At 38.5% G+C, this 23843-nt stretch overlaps 1 protein-coding gene across 39 annotated transcripts in view; it reads right to left on the reverse strand.

Annotated features, from left to right (window-relative positions):
* The window catches only part of MBNL1 (muscleblind like splicing regulator 1), a 197511-nt gene extending 178752 nt beyond the window's left edge, over positions 1-18759 (reverse strand). For 5 of the 39 annotated variants that reach the window (XM_043521817.1, XM_043521807.1, XM_043521800.1 and 2 more), the window contains exon 1: positions 18021-18634. The gene's annotated coding sequence lies outside the window, so the exon portion shown is untranslated. Of the gene's footprint in view, positions 1-573; positions 637-9990; positions 10347-18020 lie in introns of those variants that run through there. The other 34 variants (XM_043521830.1, XM_043521818.1, XM_043521811.1 and 31 more) reach the window with 23 other exon arrangements.
* Between the last annotated feature and the right edge of the window lie 5084 nt (positions 18760-23843).

Raw genomic sequence — 23843 nt, forward strand, 5'->3', positions numbered from 1 at the left:
CCCAGCTGACCACTTGCATATGCATATAGCTATAGCATTAACTCTTGAGTTCTCTTCAGAGCTGCTAGTGCGAAGTTGTGGGTGATCTGACGAGTAAAAACATGGCTCCTGAGGAATCAGTGCTGCCGGGGAGACTGTGGATGACTAAACTCAAGAAGCATCTCAGTGACTGCTAATATATGAGAGGGCATATTCACTGTAGAACAGATGGCTAATATATGAGAGTCCTGTCCACTCTCTGGACCTCAAAACCTATTCCATTTTAAGGGAACAAGTGTTAATTTTTGCCCCTCTTTTTCCTCTCTTCTGCAGTTATTTTTTTTAATTCAGGAAGGGTTAATCCAGCCCTACACTAATTTTACAGTACAGTAAAGTTACCTAACATATTAGAAATGTTTTTATCTTTTAAATTTGCTAATGATGTTTTGAATTAACACCAAGTAGCAATCATCCCATTGAAAACAAACTATAATTAGAACAGTAACACTAATTTATGTATTTGTGTTTTATACTGAGTGTGAAATATTGCTTTATACACACACACACATATATATGGGAAACTATTAACTTTACCTTTTTTTAAAGATTCAGTTGTCCCAGCTTGCTGCACTAGAGTCAGACTTTACAGGCAATCTTCTGTAGTGATAATATAGTACAGAACATAATTTGAGGGAATATTTCAGAGATATAGAAGCAGACAGTATGTAGACTTTTTAAAAAAAATTTATCTCAGTGCAAAAATAATTCTCCTGATACATCCCTGTATTTTATCATGAGTTTAATGTACACTGAACTCTTACAACAATAACCATATAAATACATGGACTCACAGAAACTATCCACTAATGGTCTAATGTACACAGACTTCAAGGGGAGCTATATACGCCCAGAATCACTGATGTATATGCTATAGAACCATATACAATTGAAACAGTTGGGTTTGTTTGACAGTTGTCACAGACATATGTTGTGTAGCAAGACAGCTTCTTTTGAAAACATGAATGAACATTTCAGAGATGCCTCAGAGAACAGCAGAAAAACATTACCAGCATTAACCAGCACACGTTTTAAAAACAGATTAGTCAGTTTCCTTAGTATTTAAACAAAATGTTGAATAAGGAGATGTCCACATACTGCTCTCCTGTACAGATTACTGATGGTAAAAGCAGAAGTCTGATACCAGGACAAGAGCTAGTATTCATTATTTATTTTAATACACAAAAAACAGAAATTAAATTCCTGGATGACATGTCGTGCCCAAATCCTCACCTTTTCAATTTATAATCCTTTACCAACTAGACATATGTTAAAAGTTGCATCACAAACAAAATATAGCAGTAATGGGCTCAGCTCTTTCCCTTACTAAATGTACAAACTCCCATTGACGCAAATGGAGTAATACTTGTATATTGGTGACAGAACAGATGCCAAATGTCATGAAGATGGCAATAAAAAAGAAGACATATGCTTATGCCTTTGGTAAGTAATCATGGCCCTAATAGAAAGAAAATGTTCTTTTCATGTTGTTTTTCTTATTGAATTAGTTAGAAAAATAATTTTAAAATGTTTCTGTATCAACAGTGAGCAGTCTCCATGGTCCCCAGGGAGCAGAAAGTATAGAGACCAGTAATGTGAGCATCCATGTAAACATGGGGAAGCTTCTTAGTCATCCCTATAGCCACTAACATAGGAGATGGCATATAAAATCCTGGATCTGAACATGGTTCACCTGGGCAGGGAGAGAGGATTTGAATCTGTGCCTGGTTATGGAAACCAAATGTCATGACTAACCATTATTACCTCTATAATTAAGCAAATCAAAATCCTGGATCTGAATATCTTAGTACTTTGCAATCCAATTCTTGTACATCAGGCTGCTCTCTCTAATAGACAGATAGGCTTCATTACAGTATCTGAGTGCATAACACATGCATAGATAAAATTTCATTATGCCCTTTACACTGACCCCTTACTCAGAAGGAATAAGAGATTATGAGATTGGACCCATTCTTTGATATTATACTATAATGCCACTGTCCTAGAGGAGTGAAAATATACAGTACTAAATAAAATTGCATCAAACTAGATAACATCTAGAGATCACAGAAGATCTTATTAAAAAAGGAAGGACTTTTCCCCAGTTTTAGCAGAATGTACTGGCCTTTGCTAACAGAAAATTTTTTTCTTTACAGCAATCTTCATAGCATTTTCATTAAAACACATACTAAGCCTTTAAAGAGAATGAATATTTACGGCAAGGTCTATTTGTATACCAATTAATATGACTGTCTTCGCTTTAGCTCTTTTAGGAGTATGACAGTTGTAGTTTCTCCAAAGAGCTCCTAAGTAGCAATCATACACTATTCTGGTCATCAAGAGGTGTAAAGTCTCAATCTCCTAATTATAGGTCTTTCCTGTGTTATTACCATCTCTGTACTAACTATCCAGAAGCAGAACTCAAGCAGTACTTGTAAGCAAATAAAAATAGAGAATAGGAGATGGTTAGCCTGTATATTGGCTGCTATACCCTGATACAAAACAAGAAAACATGGAGCTCTCTTTAATTATTCTCCTTCTGGCTGCAGACAATAAATTACATCTTGCCCACCTCTCCGTTCTGTGGATTAGTATTTTTTAGTCCATAAATCCTGTTTTTCCTGGACTTTCAGTGGCCCCTCTGAGTAACATTCTCATAGATCAACGCTCCTTGGAAGGTTGTCTAACAAAGCACATATTTAGCAAACATCAATCCCCTTTTCCTGTAGATCAAGTTTACTTTTAAAAGCTTCTAAGTTCCATGGGTCTAAAGTGCAAGTGAGTGAGCTAGCCTTGAAGCATTAATCGAGAGTGCTACTGCTAAACTACTAACCCAGACAACCTGAAGTCCCAGGGCCTTAAAATTTATCAGTGTCCATAGAAGTTCCCTGCTCTCCAGGATGGATTCCATTGAATAATATTAAGTGCATGTAAACATGGCCCTCCCTTCCTCTACAAAGGGTGACATTTTTAAGTGCTTGTGAAAGGTATGCAAGATGGAAGAGTGTAAAGCCACCAATTTATTCACAGAACATGTAGTACCGGTCAGTGTTCTGGTGAGGATCAATGTTTAAGAGATGAAAAGGGAATTCAGCCTCCTTGCTGATTCAGTCCTTGCTCTCTCTACACTAGGCAGAATAATGGCGAGGTTACAGCTTGATATTTATATTAATTACTATTCAGTGTTAGTTACTGATCACACAGTGAACTGCACTTTTTTTGTGTGTTATTGCCTTTAGCTATGAAACTTGAAAAAATTAAAAATAGACTCAAAACAGGATAACATGGAGAATTTCTAGTTGTGGAGGGTCTCTAATTTACCTGAGTAACAAATTATCATTAAAGGGGAAGAATAAGGCAAAATAAAAACCAATCTGAATCTTCGACTGAAACGAAAACCAAATTAAGCCTGAATTATTTGTCAGCTACAAAAATATATGATATTTTCATTTTTTACAAATTTTATTGTTCAAGTTTCCCAAGTTTAGCTGGAAATAGCAAAAATACACTATAATAAGATGAGAGACTGTTGACTTCACATTATATGGGAGAATACAGCTGTCAAAACAGGAGTGAAGGGAGCCTCTGTACTTCCCAAATGTGATACAGCTGGGCTCAAGAACACCTCTGTGAAGGTGCGGAGAGGGATGTGCATGAGGAGGGATTTCTGGGGATGAGTCGAGAAAAGGCAGCAATGTTGCCATTGTGGTCACTCTTATATTGGCCACAAACTGCTATAAGAACATAAGAACAGCCATACTGGATCAGACCAATGGTCCACCTAACCCAGTATCCTGTCTTCAGACAGTGGCCACTGCCAGCTTCAGAGTGAATTAACAGAACTGGGCAATAATCAAGTAATCCACCCCTGTGGTCCAGTCCCAGTTTCAGAGGTTTAGGGACAGCTGGAGCATGGAGTTGCATCCCTGAATCAACGTGACTAATAGCCATTGATGGACCTATCCTCCATTAACTTATCATCTATTTCTTTTCTTACCACAGTTTCGACCTTCACAACATCCTTTGGCAACAAATTCCACAGGTTGACTGGTTGTGTGAAGAACTACTTTCTTTTGTTTTAAACCTGTTGCCTGTTAATTTCACTGGGTGACCCCTAGTTCTTGTTATGTGAAAGGGTAAATAACACTTCCCTATTCACTTTCTCCACACCATTCATGATTTTATAGACCTCTATCGTATCCCCCATTAGTTGTCTCTTTTCCAAGCTGAACAGTGCCAGTCTTTTTAATCTCTCCTCATATAGATCTGTTCTATACCCTTAATCATTTTTTTTTCTCTGTACTTGTTCAAATTCTAATATATCTTTTTTGAGATGGGGTAACAGAAGTGCATGCAGTACTCAAGGTGTGGGTATACCATGGATTTATACACTGGCATTATATTTTCTCTTATTTTCTCTCCTTTTCATAATGGTTCTTAACATTGTTAGCTTTTTTGATTGCTGATGCACATTGAGCAGATGTTTTCAACCATCTATATATAATAATGCCAAGTTCTCTTTCTTGAATGGTAACAGCTAATTTAGACCCCATCATTTTGTATGTATAACTGGGATTATGTTTTCCCATGTGCGTTACTTTGCACTTATCAATATTGAATTTCATTTGCCATTTTGTTGCCCAGTCACCCACTTTTGTGAGATCCCTTTGTAACTCTTCGCAAACTGTTTTGGATTTAACTATCTTGAGTAATTTTGTATCATCTGCAAACTTTGCTAGCTCACTCTTTACCCCCTTTTCCAGATCATTTATGAATATGCTGAACAGCACAGACCCCAATACTGATCTCTGGGGGACTCCACTATTTACCTCGCTCCACTGTGAAAACTGACCATTTATTCCTAACCTTTGTTCCTATTTTTTAACCAGCTACTGATCCATGAAAGGACCTTCTATCTTACCCCATGATTCCTTATTTTAAGAGCCTTTAGTAAGGGACCTTATCAAAGGCTTTCTGAAAGTCCAAGTGCACTATCTCCACTTGTCCATGTTTGTTGACCCCCTCAAAGAATTCTAATAGATAGAGACATGTTTTCCCTTTACAAAAGCTGTGTTGACTCTTCTGCAACATATCACATTCATCTATGTTTTTGATAATTCTGTTCTTTAATATAGTTTCAACCAGTTTGCCTAGCACTGAAATTAGGTTTACTGGCCTGTAATATCCAGGATCGCCTCTGGAGCCATTAAAAAAAATATATCGGTCCTCCGGTCATCTGGTACAGAGGCTGATTTAAGAAATAGGTTATATACCACAGTTAGTAGTTCTGCAATTTCATATTTGAGTTCCTTCAGAACTCTTCGGTGAATATCATCTGGTGACTTACTACTCTTTAACTGATCAATTTGTTCAAAGCCTCTTCTGTTGACAGCTCAATCTGATACAATTCCTCAGATCTGTCACCTAAAAAGAATGGCTCACGTCTGCAGTAAAGAATGGCCACATCCTCTACAGTAAAGACCAATGCAAAGAATTCATTTAGCTTCTGTGCAACAGCCTTGTCTTCCTTCAGTGCTCTTTTAGCACCTAGATCATCCAGTGACCCCCACTGATTATTTGGCAGGCTTCCTGCTTCTGATGTACTTCAAATAACTGCTGTTAGTTTTTGTGTCTTTTGCAAGTTGCTCTTCAAATTCTTTTTTTGGCCTGCCTAATTATACTTTTACACTTAATTTGCCAGAGTTTAGGCTCATTTAATTTAGGATTTGACTTCCAATTTTTAAAAGATGTCTTTTTATCTTTAACTGCCTCTTTTACTCTGTTATTTAGCCATGGTGGCATTTTTTGGTCCTGTTTTTTTTTATTTGAGGTATACATTTAATTTGAGCCTCTCTGGTGTTTTTAGATAGTTTCCATGCAGCTTTCAGGCATTTCACTTCTGTATCTTTTAATTTCCATTTAACTAGCCTCCTCATTTTTGTGTAGTTCCCTTTTTTTAAGTTAAATGCTACTGTGATGGGTTTCTTTTGTATTTTACCCTTCAGAGATGTTAAATTTAATTATATTATGGCCGCTATTACTTAGTAGTTCAGCTATATTCACCTCTTGGACATGATCCTATACTCCACTTAGGACTCTATCGAGAATTTCACACCCATAGAGAAGGTGTACAGGGACCATGGCCTCTATTCCAGCCTTGAGGCTGTTTTAGCAACCATAGAGTTTCATGGATTCAAGGGCCAGAAGAGACCATTATGATCATCTAGTCCTGCCTCCTCTATAACACACACCATAGAACTTCCCCCAAAAGCACAGTTTCTGCCATGAGCTGTTGCATTTCCCTATGCCTCACCTGTGGATTAGGAGTAGATTTTGTCCTGGACTTCCAACGCCCACATAATTCTCCTGCCCTGCCCACCAACTGATCTGCTTCTTAGTACAAGACAATCAGCCTGAACACATCTGCTCCTGAAGACCCATTTCTGCCACACAGACTACAGTGCATATAATGGTAATTTTATTTGTTAAGGAAACAAGGTGGTGAGGTCCAATAAAAAATATTCCCTTACCCACCTTGTCTCTCCAATATCTTGGGATCGACACGGCTACAACTACACAGCACACAATTTTAATTGTCGTTCCATTTTCTTCTAACCGGTCTACTTGTTTGTCTTTCTGTTCTTAGACTGGAAGCTCCTTGGGGGAGGGACCAAGCTTTGTTATCTGTGTGTGTCTGCAACGTGCCTAGCCCATGGTAGATGTTACCATAAAAATAAACAAAAACAATCACACAAAAACATTTACTTTAGGATTTGTGTGTGCTGAGCTTGAGTGCACAGATTTACCATCAATTCATTGCATATATAATGTATGTGCTTATATATTTTGCTCTAAAAGGGAGTAGCTTGACACTATTTTTTTTTAAAACGTGACAGAGTCCAGTCTTACTTCCACTGAAATCAGGAGCTCTGCCATTGGTTTAAATGGCAGCAGAAGCAGTTATTCACTTTATACAGTTTACTTTTCACTGTCATCTACAAAAAACATGGGAATTGTCATAGTTTCATACCAATAGAATGCTCAGTTCTGGACCCTATCTCTGACCGTGGCCAATACCAGACAGAAAATGCAAATAAATCCCAGAATGGACAGCTATGCAATAACCTGCTCATAGGTGAAGTTTCTTCCTAATCCTTCTAAAAACAGGAGATTTTTTTCTATTAAATGTAGCTGTGTAAGTCCTCATCGTCCATAGAAGTGTCCAATTTTTTTCTGAATTCTACTAACCTCTTGGCCTCAATCATATCTTGCAGTAATAAGTTCCATGGGTTAATTATTATTGTGTAAAAAGAGGGTTTCCTTTTATCAATTTTTCCATTTCGATGATTATCTCTTCTCATGTTCCCAGTAAAGGAAAACCCAATTTACCTTCCCTATTTCATATCATGTCCTCTCTTATTAATCTTCCATCTAAAGTAAACATACTGAATCTTTTCACTCTGTCTTCCCACAGAAGTCTCTCCGTGCCTCCAATCATTTGTCTGTCACTTGCCTCTCCTGCTTCTGTTACATGATTTTGAGGTAAAGTGGCCAGGACCAAATGCACAATTCCTGGTGAAGGTGCTGCATTGATTAATATAAAATGCCATTATAATATTTCTATCCCATTATTTATACATCCTAATATTTTGTTTTGTTGGTCAAAAAACAATCTCTGTATACCGAACACAGATTTTCATCTAAAGGCTGTCCCCAGTAACCTTCAGGTTTTGAGCCAAAGTCGCTGTGGTTAATCTAGAACCTCACAAAGTGCATGAATGGTTCAAATTATTCCTTTCAATGTACATTTAACAATACTGAATTTCATCTGCCAATGTGCACTCCATTCACCTAGATTTATTAAATCCCTCTGAAGTTCTTCACAGTCTTCTCTAGTCTTTCCTAAATTGTGTTATCTACAGACTTTGTATCTTTATGGTTCACTGCCTTTTCCAGGCCACTAATAATATATTAAACTACCATAGCCCTAGTACAGGGGTAGGCAACCTATGGCACACATGCCAAAGGCAGCACACGAGCTGATTTTCAGTGGCACTCACGCTGCCCGGGTCCTGGCTACCGGTCTGGGGGGCTCTGCATGTTAATTTAATTTTAAATGAAGCTTCTTAAAATTTTAAAAACCTTATTTACTATATATACAACAATAGTTTAGTTATATATTAAAGACTTATAGAAAGAGACCTTCTAAAAATGTTAAAATGTATTACTGGCATGCGAAACCTTAAATTAGAGTGAATAAATGAAGACTCGGCACACCACTTCTGAAAGGTTGCCGACCCCTGCCCTAGTATGTAACCTTGAAACAAGCAATGGTTTTTATCTTTTGCCATGTTGAAAACTGACCATTTATTTCAATTTCTTTTTCCACCTCTAAGCTAGTTTCAAATCTGCAACAGTACTTTTCCTCCCACCGTATGACTGCTTAATTTCCTTAGCAGCCCCTTGAGATGTCGAAGATTTTTTTCTGAAAGTCCTCATAAATTATGTCAACTGATTTTCCTTTATCCATTATGTTGGCAAGAGATATTACACTGACAGATGCTCTAGAAATAACTTGGATAGATCTAATTTTTTTCTTTACCTGATAATTTTCAAAGGATTATAATAATTTTATATATACACATACATACATGTATATATTAAATATGACCAGGAGATTTAGGAGTGGATGTATTTATATACATACACACACTATATTTACATATGTACACTATATATATTAATATGCTGCTGTATAGATATAATGTGCACTTGTATGCACATACCTATATACCTACACACAGTTACTGAACTTTTCAGCTATTCCTACCATGTCAGTTTTGGTAGACCAAACCATGTAATTGTTTAATTTACAATTTAGAAGCACCATTATTTTCAATGGGACTTGGCAGCTTCTAAGTACAAGTTGGTTCCATTAGTTTCTCTACACCCAAATGACAGTAAACTAGTTGGGAGATAAAAAATTAAACTGAATCAGCACCACATTCCTACCGTTACAGAATTTTGTATCAAAATATTTCCTTATGGCATAGTGCTAATCTTAAAAAATTCCAGCCCAACAGAAAACAAGACTGGTTATTTCCTTCTTTGAATGAAAACCAAAATCAAAGTAGTTTTTAAAGTTTCACACTTAGTGAATGGTACTATGCAAACGGAACTTTAGCTGCTAAACACCAGTGTGCGCACTCACTTTTCCTACAGTTTGAGTGACGCACTACAAAACAGAATAAATAAATAAATAAAAAGAACCTCTTATGCAGGGCGTCCTCCACCCTGCGAACTTGGCAAAAGACATCCAGTACTGAAATACAGCACTCTCCATATAAGGAAACACAGCTAAACATGTCATGCGTAATTTATGTGCAGTAGGCAGAGAATTAACCTTTCCCTGAACATATTTGGCCCATATGAAAACCAAGCTAGACGGTAGACTGAGAAGAAGTGATGAGACTTTTCCCTCTGCAAAATCTTTGCAAGCGATTAGGAGCCCCTGCTGTTCGATCTTCTGTTCCCTTCAAACAAAGATCATGAAGTGATTATGACACTTTATATGCACCTGTTTGTTTGTTTTTTTTTCCTATTCTCTCTTCCTCCTCCCCCGCCTTTTTCTTTTTGGAGGACTGCAAGGCCCCCTGCGATCTGACAGAGCGTGCAGAACACTCACAGGAAGGCGGCTGCGTTCAGCACAACTGCGACCTACGGCTTTCTTTTTAGCTCTAGATGGTGTGCGATATGAAACCATAAACCCTGCTAACCCAGCCCCTGCCTGACCAACTGAAAGTCAGTGAAAGCCTAATCTCACTTCCTCATTCAGCCAGCTACATTTTGCACAGCGAAACAGATATTCATTAATTAATTAAATAAAGACTGTATTTAACAACAACAAAAAGAGAGAGAGAGAGAGAGAGAGACACGGTGGAAATGGAAACTTACCTCTCACATTTTTTTTTTTCAGAGGCAACCAGGCTGTGGACAGATTGCCCCAGGCATTGTGGGATTCATGATTACAAGATGACAAAAGACTGGGGGAAAAAATGTCCCTTGTCACAGTAGCATTATGATAGCCACAACTCACTCAGCTGCCGTGAAAGGACTGTGGCATCTAGCTGTGCAGACTCTTATCTCTAATGTCTGGTTTCCGTTGCTGCCTGCACTGCCCCCTCCCCCATTCAGCAAAACCTACCAGGAAGCGCTGGGCGTACTTGCCGAGCCTTAAGAATGCAAAGGGGGAAGGAAAAAAAAATGCTTTCATGCTACTGCAGCGTTTTGCCTTCGTGAAACCCGAGGGACTGACACAAATACATAACCGTGGGCCGCTGAAGAGCGGCTTTACTTGGCAGGACGTTCACCAAAATGTGGTATAAAAAGGTATCTGGATAAAAATCATCCCCTAAAAGCGAGTGTTGGTATGTCCCATTTTATATGTAAAACATTATAACCCCTGAACTGTATTGAAAATGTGACACATGCACGGTACTGTGCCTGTGGACCGTCTGTTCAGACAACGAGTAAATCCCTTTGCACAAAGGTTCTCAAAGACACAGTGAGGATCAGGCTGCAAGGTTAGACTGAAGGTTAGATGCAGAATATAACCAAGCTCTCAGACTTTGGCCGGTTTAGTAAAGTGTTGCTGCTTAATATTCACTGTACAGTGGACCAATGTGATTAGTTAAGCACAGGCACGGTCTGCAAAAGACTGTCTTTCTGTTGCAACTAATTGGCTTCAGCTCTGCAAATTTCCAGGAAATGGATTTATGAGTACCCACTGCAAGTATGCAACACTTTTGCACAAACAAATAATGTAAAATATTCCCAACCTTACAGATTCTGGTAACGACAACAAAAACTTTAAAAATGGCAGCTGTTGTAGTTTGTATCCTTTTTTCCTAGGTCTCAGGAGTATTTACTGTATTTTTCCAGGGCTCAAAAGATTTTCTGTTTGTTTAAATAATCACACCCTTAGCCCTATTGTATTCCACTACACACACTTTCTAAGTCATAGTGTGTTCCATGATCCAACCCTTTTCATAATTCTGGAAGAAAATTACAAAAAACTTCCAGCTTAAAGCCCCAATTCCTGCCTAAAATGACCAGTCATTATAAACTTTGATTTGGCCTGGAATTTTTAATTCAGCTTGTACTTATAATGTTTTTAAAATCCCTTTTATATTGGTCTATGTTGCTGTTACAATTTTTTCCCCCTGAAAACTCAACAATGTAATTCTAATGAGATAACACACACATTTCTTTCCACATTCAGTGAAACAGGAAAAACAGTCACCCCACTCCAGAACTAGAGTCAAGGTGAATTTTTGTTTCTCCACTAAGAGTTCTTCTGATCCTTCCTCAGTGTGAAGAAAGAGCCCTGTGTATGCTTCTATTTCTGGGCCACTGGATCTTAGCTAGGTGTTTCCATTGCTCCTGAAGAGAGCAGGTTCAGGTAATATTGGAGTAGGGAACAACACATTAACAAAGGAAAAATAATCTTTACAGTGATCTTGTATGATATTGTAGAGTAACACTACCTACAAGTGTCAATACACTGCACCTAGGTTTCAGGAAATAGCGCAATGGTGCCACTACCCCATGCATGAGTAAAGAGTAAGTAAGATGAATAGTGAAAGCAATTACTCTCTAATTTTGTATTTGAAACATTTCCTGAATTTCAAAAAATTATTCATTTGATGAATATTGCCATTTGGCCATTGCTAGCAAAGAGAGCAAGGCCCTGACACAGCAATCTATGTGGCTGGTCCCTGCTCCTATGCAGAGCCCAGTTGATTTAATCAGATCTCCACATTTGCACAAGGATTTGCCTGAGTAGATCAGGGTCTTAGTTATTGCAGAATTAATTTGCCTGTGCCACCAGAGAATCAATTTATTACCAAAAACGCTACAACTTCATTTTTCGTCACTAACCATGGAAGAAGCAGATAAGCCCTGCCACAGCTATTGACTAAATACCCCAAGGATTACTCCAACACCTAAGGCATCCAAACTGGAATCTGGGCTATGGGGCCAAACAAATTAACTTAAATCTCACCATGGCATCAGTCTCCTTTTGAACCTTTCCAAACTTTATGTACTTGCACAAAGTCAGACACTATCTAGCCCCAAGTGCTTTAAAATACGACAGCATTCTAATTCACAAAGCTGTGTACCGTCATATTTTACCAACACACAATAAGGGTGCAACCCTTGAAGTCAAAAGGAGTTTTGACTTCAATGGGGGTAGCATTTCACCCAGAGAGTTTAGTGTACGTAGCTTGTGCAGTATCACACATGTGATATTGTATATTCAATATAAAAATGTGTGAGTGACTGACCGTGCAGTCAGTTTTCAAACATGAATGTCTATTTTAGGACACCCAGCTCCACACTTGGATGCTCACATCAACACAAAGTATGTCTACACTATGCTATAGTAGTGCTGTATTATAGACATGCTATAGCAACGGAAGGTTTTTTCCCCATTGCTGTAGTAAATCTACCCCCTCAAGAGGCGGTAGCTTCGTAGAATTATTCCATTGCCTATCTGTGTCTGTACCAGCGCTTAGATCAGCTTAACTACGTCTCTCACTCAATTCACACCCGAGTACTGTAACCAAGTCAAGCTAAGTTTTAAGTGTAGATCAGGCCTTAGGAAGCTATTTTTATTATTGCATGCATTTTTAAGTCACCCACCATCATAATATATAGGGGCCATCAAGTTCATCATGATTCTTCAAAAGAAGGCATGATTTCCGATCCTCTCCCCTATATTATGTGTAACTGGATCATGGTGGCTCATTCTGAAGCATATATTCAAAGACATATGGAAACTTCATTGCCAGTTTGAATGTCCACATACGGAATTGGGTGTTTAACTCTGAAAACTGGACTGTATGGATATGTAAATAAGTATTTATTGATGGGCAGAGGGATGGTGTGCTAAATACAAACCCAGGAATTCTTCTGGCTCCACCCACAATTAACTATAGATATATGACATAAGTTAAAGCTACTTCATGTCAAAATTTCCACTCCAGATTTTTTGGCATTTACTTATTTTTTGAAAGAGGGAAACCAGCTGAAGTTATTCAGGTTTCAGAGTAGCAGCCGTGTTAGTCTGTATTCGCAAAAAGAAAAGGAGTACTTGTGGCACCTTAGAGACTAACCAATTTATTTGAGGATAAGCTTTCGTGAGCTACAGCTCACTTCATCGGATGCTGAAGTAAGCTGTAGCTCACGAAAGCTTATGCTCAAATAAATTGGTTAGTCTCTAAGGTGCCATAAGTACTCCTTTTCTTTTTGAAGTTATTCAGGTGATTCACACTCTACCCATCTAGCTATCCATTTACTCTGCCCATCACAATGGTATTTAAGACTCAAACACATAGGTAGGAATCTTATGCAGTTTTACCCTTTTCCTTGATCTGCACTGCTTTTTTAGGACATGCATCCTACTCCATTCCCAGTAACATTTTCTGTATTTCTACAGTCTTTGTCACTCAACTAAATAATAGGCCAATTAGTCAAAGACAAAAGATGGAGTCAGAGTGCAGAGGTCTTTAATATTGGTAGGTTCCTTATTATTCAGGGATTTAAAAATCAGCAGGGCCATATTAAGGTCTGCTTTAGGCCTGATCTTGCTTCTAATGAAGTCTATGGCAAAACTGTCAATGAGCCGAATCAGGCCCTACGTAGTGGGGATTTTTAGTGGATTTTCAGGGGGTGGTTTTTTGTAAAAACAGAACAAAAATATCCCATAATGGTTTAAATGCATAAACTTATGTAATCACTGATTCAGCAAAGCACTTAAGCACATGCACATAAAGTGTGTTAAGTGCTTTATGAAGGGCCATAATTTGTATATTTTATAATGCCTTGCATATTTAAAATGTAAAGGCTTTAATTATATGATTATTGTTTTTAAATTACTTAATACTATTTAATTTGTCTATTAATTTCCATTTTTGGAGAAGGTAATCTAGTCATTTATCAAATATATGTAAAAGAATAAGTGTGTATACACTCAAAGACATATGTGTAGTGCATTATTGTATTAGCACGGTCTTTGAAGCAATCCAGGTGCATGAGTGAGGGAGAGGAGATGCTTTATAAGTAAACTTATTATGTATGGTTATGGCAATATCTTGGAAAAGGAAGAGAATTTGATGTCTTAAACTTTGTTTCTTTAAAATAAAGGAAAATAGAACAAAAGAAACTCTGTCAATGATGCATGTACATTACAAACCTCAAAATGACTAAATCTCACGTCAGAACCTGTAATATTCTGAGACTGCAGCAATATCTATTTTAGGCAGAAACCCCCCACAAAGTGGCTCCTTTAATGCAGATGTTCCTAGTTTTGCTGGTTTAAGTCATTAACAGTCCATAATATCATTTTAGGTAAGGTTGGCCTGGTCCTTACTTCTGGCTGAAGGTTCAGGTCATTATTTTAGACTAACTCAGCTATTATAACATGTGGTGGGTACGTTTCCACATTTTTCCCTGCATTTTTGAGGGCCTTTCAGTGCCCTTTATCGTACCAGCCATCCTATCCACCTTTTATTTGGAAGAATTTGATGAGTAGCTTTCTGAATGACTTTGTCACCTGTATCGGATGATGTTTGATGATTTTTATTCTGCATTTTTATCATTCCTCTATTCCTACTATTCTGAATTTTAACCCCCTTACTAGATTCTGTTGACTTGAAGTGATTGGTTACCACAGCAACACACTCAGCTTGATGCCATTACCACTTGTGGATCATGTAGTGGTGCCCTGATGAATTCCTTTCACAGAACAATCTCCCATTTTCAGGCCATACATTTATTTTCATCTCTGTCCCTTTTCTTCAGACTGCAGCTCCTGTGACCAATTTTTTTGGTCTTAACAACAAGTATTAATATTGCTATTGTTTCGCTTGAGGAAAAAAGAAGTGTATCCGGAGGTGTCTCCCATGGACTGTCCATGGATAAGTCATAAGAAAAATAGAGATTAGAACAAAGTAACCATAGGGCATAGTCAGCACATTAGGTCTCAAACTCTGAAAGCCCACAGCAATCTCATTTTGATTTACCCCTTTCTACTGCGGTTGATGACTTGCTTCATCCTTAGAAAAGTTTTCCACCAAATGAGCCGGAGAAGCCAGCTCCTCTGACTTGTAGGTCACCTAGGACTTGCCCATCTCAACCTTGCCTTTTCCTTTGAACATCGGTGTTTCCTTTCCTCATTCTGATCAGTGCTGGTTATAACTCAGATCCAACTGACCTGAGCATATTTACATACAACCTTATAAATGGAAAAGAATAGTTCCTCTCGTGGTAACTCAGCAGTTGTTTAATAGATTTTTGATTTATTTGCATATCTTAACCCTTGGTGACTTTTTGAAATTTTTAAATCATTGCGTAAAACAACTTCCTCTCAGTACTTCCATTCAGTTTCTTTGCACAAGCCAAAGAGGTTTGCTACTTTCTCTGATTAAATTAGCAGGACTTGGTGGTACTGTTTTTTTCTCAGCAGTACTCATTAGGTTGTCTCCCTATTTTCCCATATATTCCTTGTTAGCTCACTCTCTTCAATTTTGATCAGGAATTCTGCTGTATTGATTCTCACAGACCAATAACACGATCTGTTCAACCAATCCTATCTCCTTCTGCTCTCTTAAGACTTTACCTTCTTTTAAAGGTCCTGTCACTAATACTGATAATTCATCTTTGCTTCTTTCCTTTAGATTTTTGACGTGTTCTAGTTTACTCCTTGTGACAGGTTGCAGGAGCATAACCACATCCTTGGTGAACAAGGGGTTAACCTCAGTTTAATTCCCTTTCACAGGTGCTCTGGTGATGGTCTATCAGAGCAGCTGCTTGGAAGCAGAGTGCTTTCAGGAAGGTCAGGCACTACAACCTAGAAAGCTTAGTTGGGGAGTTTTCTGTTCTTTTCTGTTTATTTGACGTCCTTATTATAAAAGTTGACATGTAATCACTTGAGGAAAAAACCTTGCTGACTGCATGCTTTCTGACTGTTTATTTTCCAACTAAGTTACAACACCAGTTTATACCTGTGTCTTGAAGAAGCTTAATTTAGATCTGTGCATTATTTTTTATTTGTTTTATACCATAATTACACTCTGTCTAGAAACTAAGGCAGTTTTCTCACCTTTTGGATGCTTTATTTTAAAGTAAACTAATTGCTCCCATTTCTACAATATAAAATCTGGGTAGAACATTTGACTCTCATTTGTAGTTTCATCTACATATTAATATAAATCAAGAAAGATCTAGTTGTTAGATGTAACTAAGATGGGTAAATCCAGCTATTTATCTTATTACCAACATCTCCAAAGTTGGCAAATATTCTGCTCCAGCTGACCTCTCTACTCATGTGTCTTTTCGCTCACTCCCCTTTAATGCCCCATGATGACTAACCACCTCCTTTGTGTCCTTCTTCCACTCCTGTCTCTGAATCTACTTCAGTACAGTCCTGCACACTTTTATTACGAACTGGTATAGGAACACATGAATACTAGGAGCTTTAGAAAGAGGCAGACAAGGTTCCTACTCCAAAGAGTTTACAATTTAAATACTTCATTGTCCATGTTTCTCTTAGATGACTTGTGTGCTCAGGTGTCTACACTGATTAATCTCTTTTACAAACATATTCAGCTTTAAGAGTTAACTCTGACAATTAAGATCTGATTTTCAGTGATGTCTGACCAGCACCCACAAAGCAGGTTCTTAGATATCTAATGACAAACTGCCTCTGCAAGTAACTGGCGGCAAACTGTAATTAATTTTTTAAAGTAGTAACATATTTAGACAAATGTCCACTAGTCTACAACATATAAATGAGCAAAGTGCACCCTATCAATATTATAGTGTATAATTATGCTATACACTATGTCCCTTGGGTTCTCTGTGAAGGTGGTTTCTTTATTACCCTTTAATTAGTGCTGGAATTCAGCTGTCAGAAATGGGGGGTCCACTTCCATTTAGTTTGACTTCCCGTCATGAGACGTGCAAGAGTTCAGCCCAGGTGGACTCTGGCTTCATTCCAACACAGTATTTAATCACCAAATATTGGTGGGACATTCATTGGCAGTGAAATATTTCATACCAGGAAATCAGGAGCTCAGGTGCCAAGGGATTAATATCTTTTTAATTTATATTACATTTTACAAATGTACTTGGAACAGTATCTACATCTCATACCAACTCCTGCTTACCCTATTCCTGTCACTTAATCATTGGGGTCAACAGGATGTAGCCCCATTATGAAAAGGAGGAATAAAATAACCCTATCATAATACCTCAAGGCAGTTATGTTCTCATCCTAAATATAAAACTATACTCCAAATACTACTACTAAGTAGTAAAAGTGGAAACTATTGTGAAACAGTCAGCACATCGGTTTAAACACATCAGAACACTTGCTTGGAGACTTCCAGAGAAGTAAAAGACAAGGGAGACAAAAATAATGCTCAGTGAAAAAGCCACTAAAATGGTTTCTTGCTCATTTGTTTTAAGCCGGGATCCTTCAATCAGATCATGCAGGTGGCCCCTTTGCCTGTCCAGAACCCCAAATGGGCTCTACATGGGTGCCCGGGTCTGCCCACAGGAATGCAATGGCAAGAGCAGGACTTCATTTGCAAATAGTGTTTGGAAAGTATAATTTAAACAGATTATCCACAAGTAAAATTTTTCAGTACTGATATAAAAATGAATATAATTTTTTAGTTAGTTATAGTTTTCACATCAAAAAAAGTTTCCTTTCCAAACAGATAGTGCCAATTTCTTGTCTATAATAAATTATTATTAAAATCTTCACTCATTTAAGATAAATCACCAAGATGCAAAATGACAACGTTCCATTCAATACAAAGAGTCCAGAACTACTTACTGAAGCTTAGTAGACAGTTTTCCATAATTCTAATGCCAACTTACACAATCAAACAAACATGGGAGAGCTCAGTTCTTACCTGTTTTGCCTCAAGTGTAGGTTAGGTCTTAAAGCTGCTTAAATAATACAGTGACACAGCCACCACCACCTCGAAGAGCTCTGTTCTGCTGTGCACTCTGGGCTAATTACAACATTCTTTCTTCGCAGTAAAAGGATGGTGGCCTAGCTAAAGGGGAAATAGTGAAAGACCAGAATAATTATGCTTCCCCAACCCTATAGGTTTAAGAACGTGAAATAAGCTATTCACATTAGCATACAGTAGTAACCATGGCAACAGGCTATGGTTTGCATATGTATTTTTTAAAGAACCAAAAATTACTTCCCGCTATTAAAAAAAAAAAAGAGAGATGCTAGAGGAAGTACTTTTGTATTTAAAGCCACATCCCTAATTTGAAGCAGCTACTGTAATTTAACATGTACAGTTCACATTAAAAGAACAATCTCTTGGTCTTGTGTTTTAAAATCTACCAATTAAAAATGTTTAGTGTCTGGCCTAACTGCTAATCTGACAACTGACATCTGGTCTAAAAGACAGACTTGCCCTGCCTGGCAAGAAAATCAACAAGTGTTCCTGGAAACTTGGTGGTAATGGCGGGGGGTTGTTTGTTTTTTGTCCTCAGGTCTTGTACTTCCTTCCTCTTGAAGAGCTGTCTGTTAGCAACCGATAAAGCCTTGCAAAACTGAAACTGCTACTATCTACAGACTATCATTTCACGCTGCTTCAGCCACCAACATCACAGGGCAGGTGCAAAGTCTTAAATATGACAGACTTTTGCAGGCAAGATATATTAAAACCTCTTTTGTTAGTTGTATTACAGCTACTATAGTCTTTGGGCTTCCTGCACAAATGACAGCTTACTTCCAGTGCAAACATTTGTATAGTAGCCACATTTTAGACATTATAAAATTAGCTGAATAGACTGATCATCACTCTTATGAATTCACTTCTGGAATTCTACAAGACTTTCACAAATAGATGGACAGCAGCCTAATGAATTACTGGAGTTAACAAAATTAATGCTTCCACTGTTCAGTCTAAAAAATAAGAAGCTATGTGAAAACTATTGTTTCTTTGTAAACGTGTGCAAATATTTATTGTTTACGTATAAAGGGGAAATAATGTGTTCAGGCAATCTAATGTCTTGGGCACTAAGTAGGTTTATAAAACTACAGACTTTTTAATTAAACTCCAAGTTCAAGGGGATGTTACCGAAAATGATGACGCTATGCTAAGTACCAGAGCAAGAATACACAGCACAATAAACAATCACTCAATGACAAAGCCAGATGTTGGCCTCCTGTGGAAAAATCTGGAAGGAGGGGTTGTGAGGAGGAACCGCTCCATTGGGAATTTTGTGTGGTTCTCCTAGCTAAATTTCCTCAACATTCTCCCATCTAGTAGGAGGGATTTATGGCCTTGCAGGGTAAGGTGAAAGTGAGGATGATTGGTTTGCAGATGGCAACACAGTTGCCAAATTCTGATTCTGTTGCATTCTGCAGTAGAGTGTAGCGGTGGCTGGATCTCTGCATCCTAGCATAGCTCTGAAGATGCTCAGCACTACACATAACCTGAGGTAGAAAACACTTCCCACAAACACAGAAGGATGGTCTTGTGGTTAAGGTGCTGGACTGAGACTGAGGCGTCTGGCTTAATATCTGCCTCTGCCACTGTCAAGTTTCCTTCCCCACGCTGAACTCTAGGGAAAACCTCCTAAGCTTACTTTTACCAGCTTAGGTTAAAACTTCCCCAAGGTACAAACTATTTTACCCTTGGACTTCCACTGCCACCACCAAACTTTATCTGGGTTCCTGAAAAAACGTAGTTTGGAAACATCTTTCCCCCCCAAAATCCTCCCAGCCCTTGCACCCCACTTCCTGCTGAAGGTTTGGTAAAAATCCTCACCAATTTGCATAGGTGACCACAGACCCAGACCCTTGGATCTGAGAACAATGAAAAAGCATTCAGTTTTCTTACAAGAAGAATTTAATAGAAGTAAAAAGAAATCACTTCTGTAAAATCAGGATGGTAGATGCCTTACAGGGTAATTAGATTCAAACATAGAGAATCCCTCTAGGCAAAACCTTAAGTTACAAAAAAGACACACAGACAGGAATATTCATTCTATTCAGCACAGCTATTTTCTCAGCCATTTAAAGAAATCATAATCTAACACATACCTAGCTAGATTACTTACTAAGTTCTAAGACTCCATTCCTGTTCTGTCTCCGGCAAAAGCATCACACAGACCGACACAGACCCTTTTTTTTCCTCCCTCCTCCCAGCTTTTGAAAGTATCTTGTCTCCTCATTGGTCATTTTGGTCAGGTGCCAGCGAGGTTACCTTTAGCTTCTTAACCCTTTACAGGTGAGAGGATTTTTCCTCTGGCCATGAGGGATTTTAAAGGGGTTTACCCTTCCCTTTATATTTATGACAGCCACAAACTTCCAATGTGACCTTGGGCAGGTCAAATCTCTCTGTTCGTCATTGTCCCTTAAAATGGGGATAATAAAACTCACTCACTTTGTTAGTCTTCCTTAATTACACTGTGCTCATGATGGGACTGTCTCTAATTAAAGGTTTGTACAGTGCCTCGCACAATGGAGCCTTTGGCTGGGACTCCTTAATTTCTACCATACAAATACATCAATCATCATCATAGGCAACTACATAACAACTATGTGGCTGCCAAACCATAGCCTCTGCCTACAGGCTCTTGAAGACAATGTCTGGAAGACCTTGCACATACTTAGTCTCCATGGCTGAATATAAGGGGCTGTGCACTCAGAACATAACTACAAAACAGAGCCATCACCTGCGTCAGGCAAATGGGACCACCAGGCTAACGTTCCTTCACTTCCTCCACAGATACCATGGAGGTGAGCAGAGTGTAAATACCTAAGTGATAAACTAGAAAGGGAGGCAAGGCTATGATAGAGATGGAAGAGAAGGAAACAGATGCCTACCTGTCCTCCTTCAAGCATCCCAGTTCACAAAGGTGCTTTATTTTTATTTTTTAGTAGCAGTGTAAGGACATGTTCTTTCTTCACATTTCTGTGTCTCTCTCCCTAGCTCTCCCATATCAGAATGCTGGTTTGTTACATGAAGGCTTATGCACATGAGCTCCCCACTTAACCACTGGGGGTATAAGATACCGTAATCAATGGAATATTCAGAATGAAAATCCATAATATAGTTCAAATTCTTCCCTCCATGCAGACGTGCCCACATACCAAAACCTGATCTCTTGGCAGAATGTGTTGATTGAAATCTGTTCTTTTTTTAAATAATTGGGTTAAGCTGCAATAAAGAGTTCATCCAGGAATTTAGCCACAGGACTCTGCAGTGTTGGCTACAGCAAAGAGTATTTACAGGGTTCCAGACTGATGTAGCATTGCATAAAACATTCCAGTAACTGAAAAGGATAAGAAAAGCCTGCAGGACTTCTTCACTGTGGATATGGCAAATTCGCCTCAGTTACATTGGTGCAATTAGTAACTTCCACAGTTACTCATTTACTCATCATATAAGTTACTAGATTTAGTCATTCATAATGAGCATAACTGAGATCCAAGCTATTGGCAGAGGGCCAAAAACATGGGCTATACATGCCACTTCTGTTGCACTATTTCCTTCTTCCTCTGGAGCTCACAGAAGCAGTGTCTTGGCGGGGGCTGCATATGAGGAAAGGGTCAGGAAGCATAGCCATGTTGTTATTAATTATTTGTGCAAATCCCCACCATGCCGTGGAAACAGCCTAGGTGGGTATTTGGGGATGTCTAAGGGAAAGTTTCCAAAAAGAGAGAGTCCAAAGGAGTACAGGAGAAGAGAAATCAGGGACAAATTGCCTCCAGCAGAACTCCATGAAGTCCCATTTACTTGAAGAAAATAAGTTTTATTTTAATCCTTGCAGGTGGTTTGAAGCTTTCACCGAATATTTTGAGTGCTATGAATGCCTTACTTCAAGTATCTGTTATCAAGAAATTATATGTCGTATATACAGTAGAAATAAATAGGCTTCTTCACACAATGCATTTATAATAAACATTTGCTCTTATTTCACAGGTAGAGGGGTTTAACTGTAAATTCCGAAAGGATTAGGTGTCCAAGACAATGGCTTCTGTAGAAGGCGGGAGGTTCAAAGTATTAGATTGTTGGCATCTAGTATTACACAACTTTTCTATTTCACTGTTGAATATGGTTTAATGGTCAGAGCTTGGATCTGAGTCAGCAGCCCTGGCTTTTGCTCCTTCCTCTGCCACACGTTGTGTCTTCGGGCAAGTCAAAAAACTTCTCTCTGCCTCCGTTTACTGGTATTTACAATGGATGATGTTAAATATTTCCTATTTAAGTTGTGAGACATAATTATTGAAGTGAAACACTTTGAGATCCCTTATTATTATTGATTTTGTGAATGGGCTAAAAATGGTACAAAGCACAAAGATAAAGGCTATCCCAAAAGCTTACAGTCTAAAAGACAGAACACAATGGAAAGTCCTAAGAGGAAATACTGTAGATGGGGGAGGAGGGGCAGATGGGTTTGGTTTTGGTTTTATTTTAAATTATTATTATTATTATTTAAACTTTATTATTCATGTGCTTTTCAAAAGGGGATTGTTAGGATGTATTTGAATGAGAAAAGGGTGTTGACTTGCATGAGAAATACTATATACCCTGCATCTTTTTATATTTATATAACTAAAAGCTTGAATAATTTAACTGTTAAAGTATCTTTGGCCATGCTTCCTATTTCTGTCACTGTGCTCTTGTGAACAGATGTTCTTGGCCAATTTTTTTGCGAGCATAACCCCACTGACTTCAATGGAGTTATATCAGCAGAAAATGTGACCCTCTGTACCTACCCACTAGGTATATTGAATTTCCTTTTAAGGGCCTGATCCAAAGCTTGCTGATGTCAATGAGGTCTTCAGTAGGGTCTGGATCAGATTCAAAGAGAATAATCTCTGGGTATTCTAAGAGGCTTGGCAGACAAGGAGTTAATGAAAGATAGCACTATTCAGAATTATTTAGCCAGATCCATAGCTGGTGTAATTAGGCCAATTTATACAAGCTGAGGATCTGCCCTATAGTACAGAAACTTGGAAGGTTTCAGAGTAGCAGCCGTGTTAGTCTGTGTGAAAGTAGAATGAATTATATTGAAATTATAATTCATTAAAGAAATGCTACTTGAAGGGTTTGTTGAAATATAGTTGTCAGGAAGAGAAACATTAAGGAGTGTGAGACAATGGGTCCTCAAACTAATTAACTTAGAGCTCCTACTGAGTTAGGAGATTGGTAAACGTTAGTATGCAAATAAGATATGTATGTATATTTGTCCATTTCTGCTTTCTTTTGTCTCTTATGTTAAATTGGCTTTGGCTTAGCTGTATAAATAAGTTTTCTTGAGCCTCAGAGAGGGGCTCACACCTGGGTGCATTAGCAAAGCGCTTTGCTAATAAACAGAGTGGTCTGACAAATTATGTGAGTCCTGAATCTGACTTTGACAATTTGGAGGTTCCACCGAGATGGCAACCGTCTTCTCTGGGGCTGTGTGACTCCTGACTGTTCTTAGGACGGCCGTGGCAAGCTGGCACCTGGGCATTTGGCCCGAGCGGTCCTCCACCAGAACGGAAGGGTGCATGACCACAGTGAAGTCTACACCATCGAACCTGTTGGTTCCCACTCTGTTCTGGTAGGGATCCCGGGATCTGACATCAGGAATCTGGTCAGGTAATTATTTCTGTGTTTTGTCCGGACTGAGGACTGTCTTGTCTCTGTGTCTATCCATCCTCCCTGTGGTGTGTTTGAGTCTGGGCACCGTCTCCGACCGGGGATCGGCTGACC

Source organism: Chelonia mydas, chromosome 9, assembly GCF_015237465.2.
Source record: "Chelonia mydas isolate rCheMyd1 chromosome 9, rCheMyd1.pri.v2, whole genome shotgun sequence".
NCBI classification, from domain to species: domain Eukaryota; kingdom Metazoa; phylum Chordata; order Testudines; family Cheloniidae; genus Chelonia; species Chelonia mydas.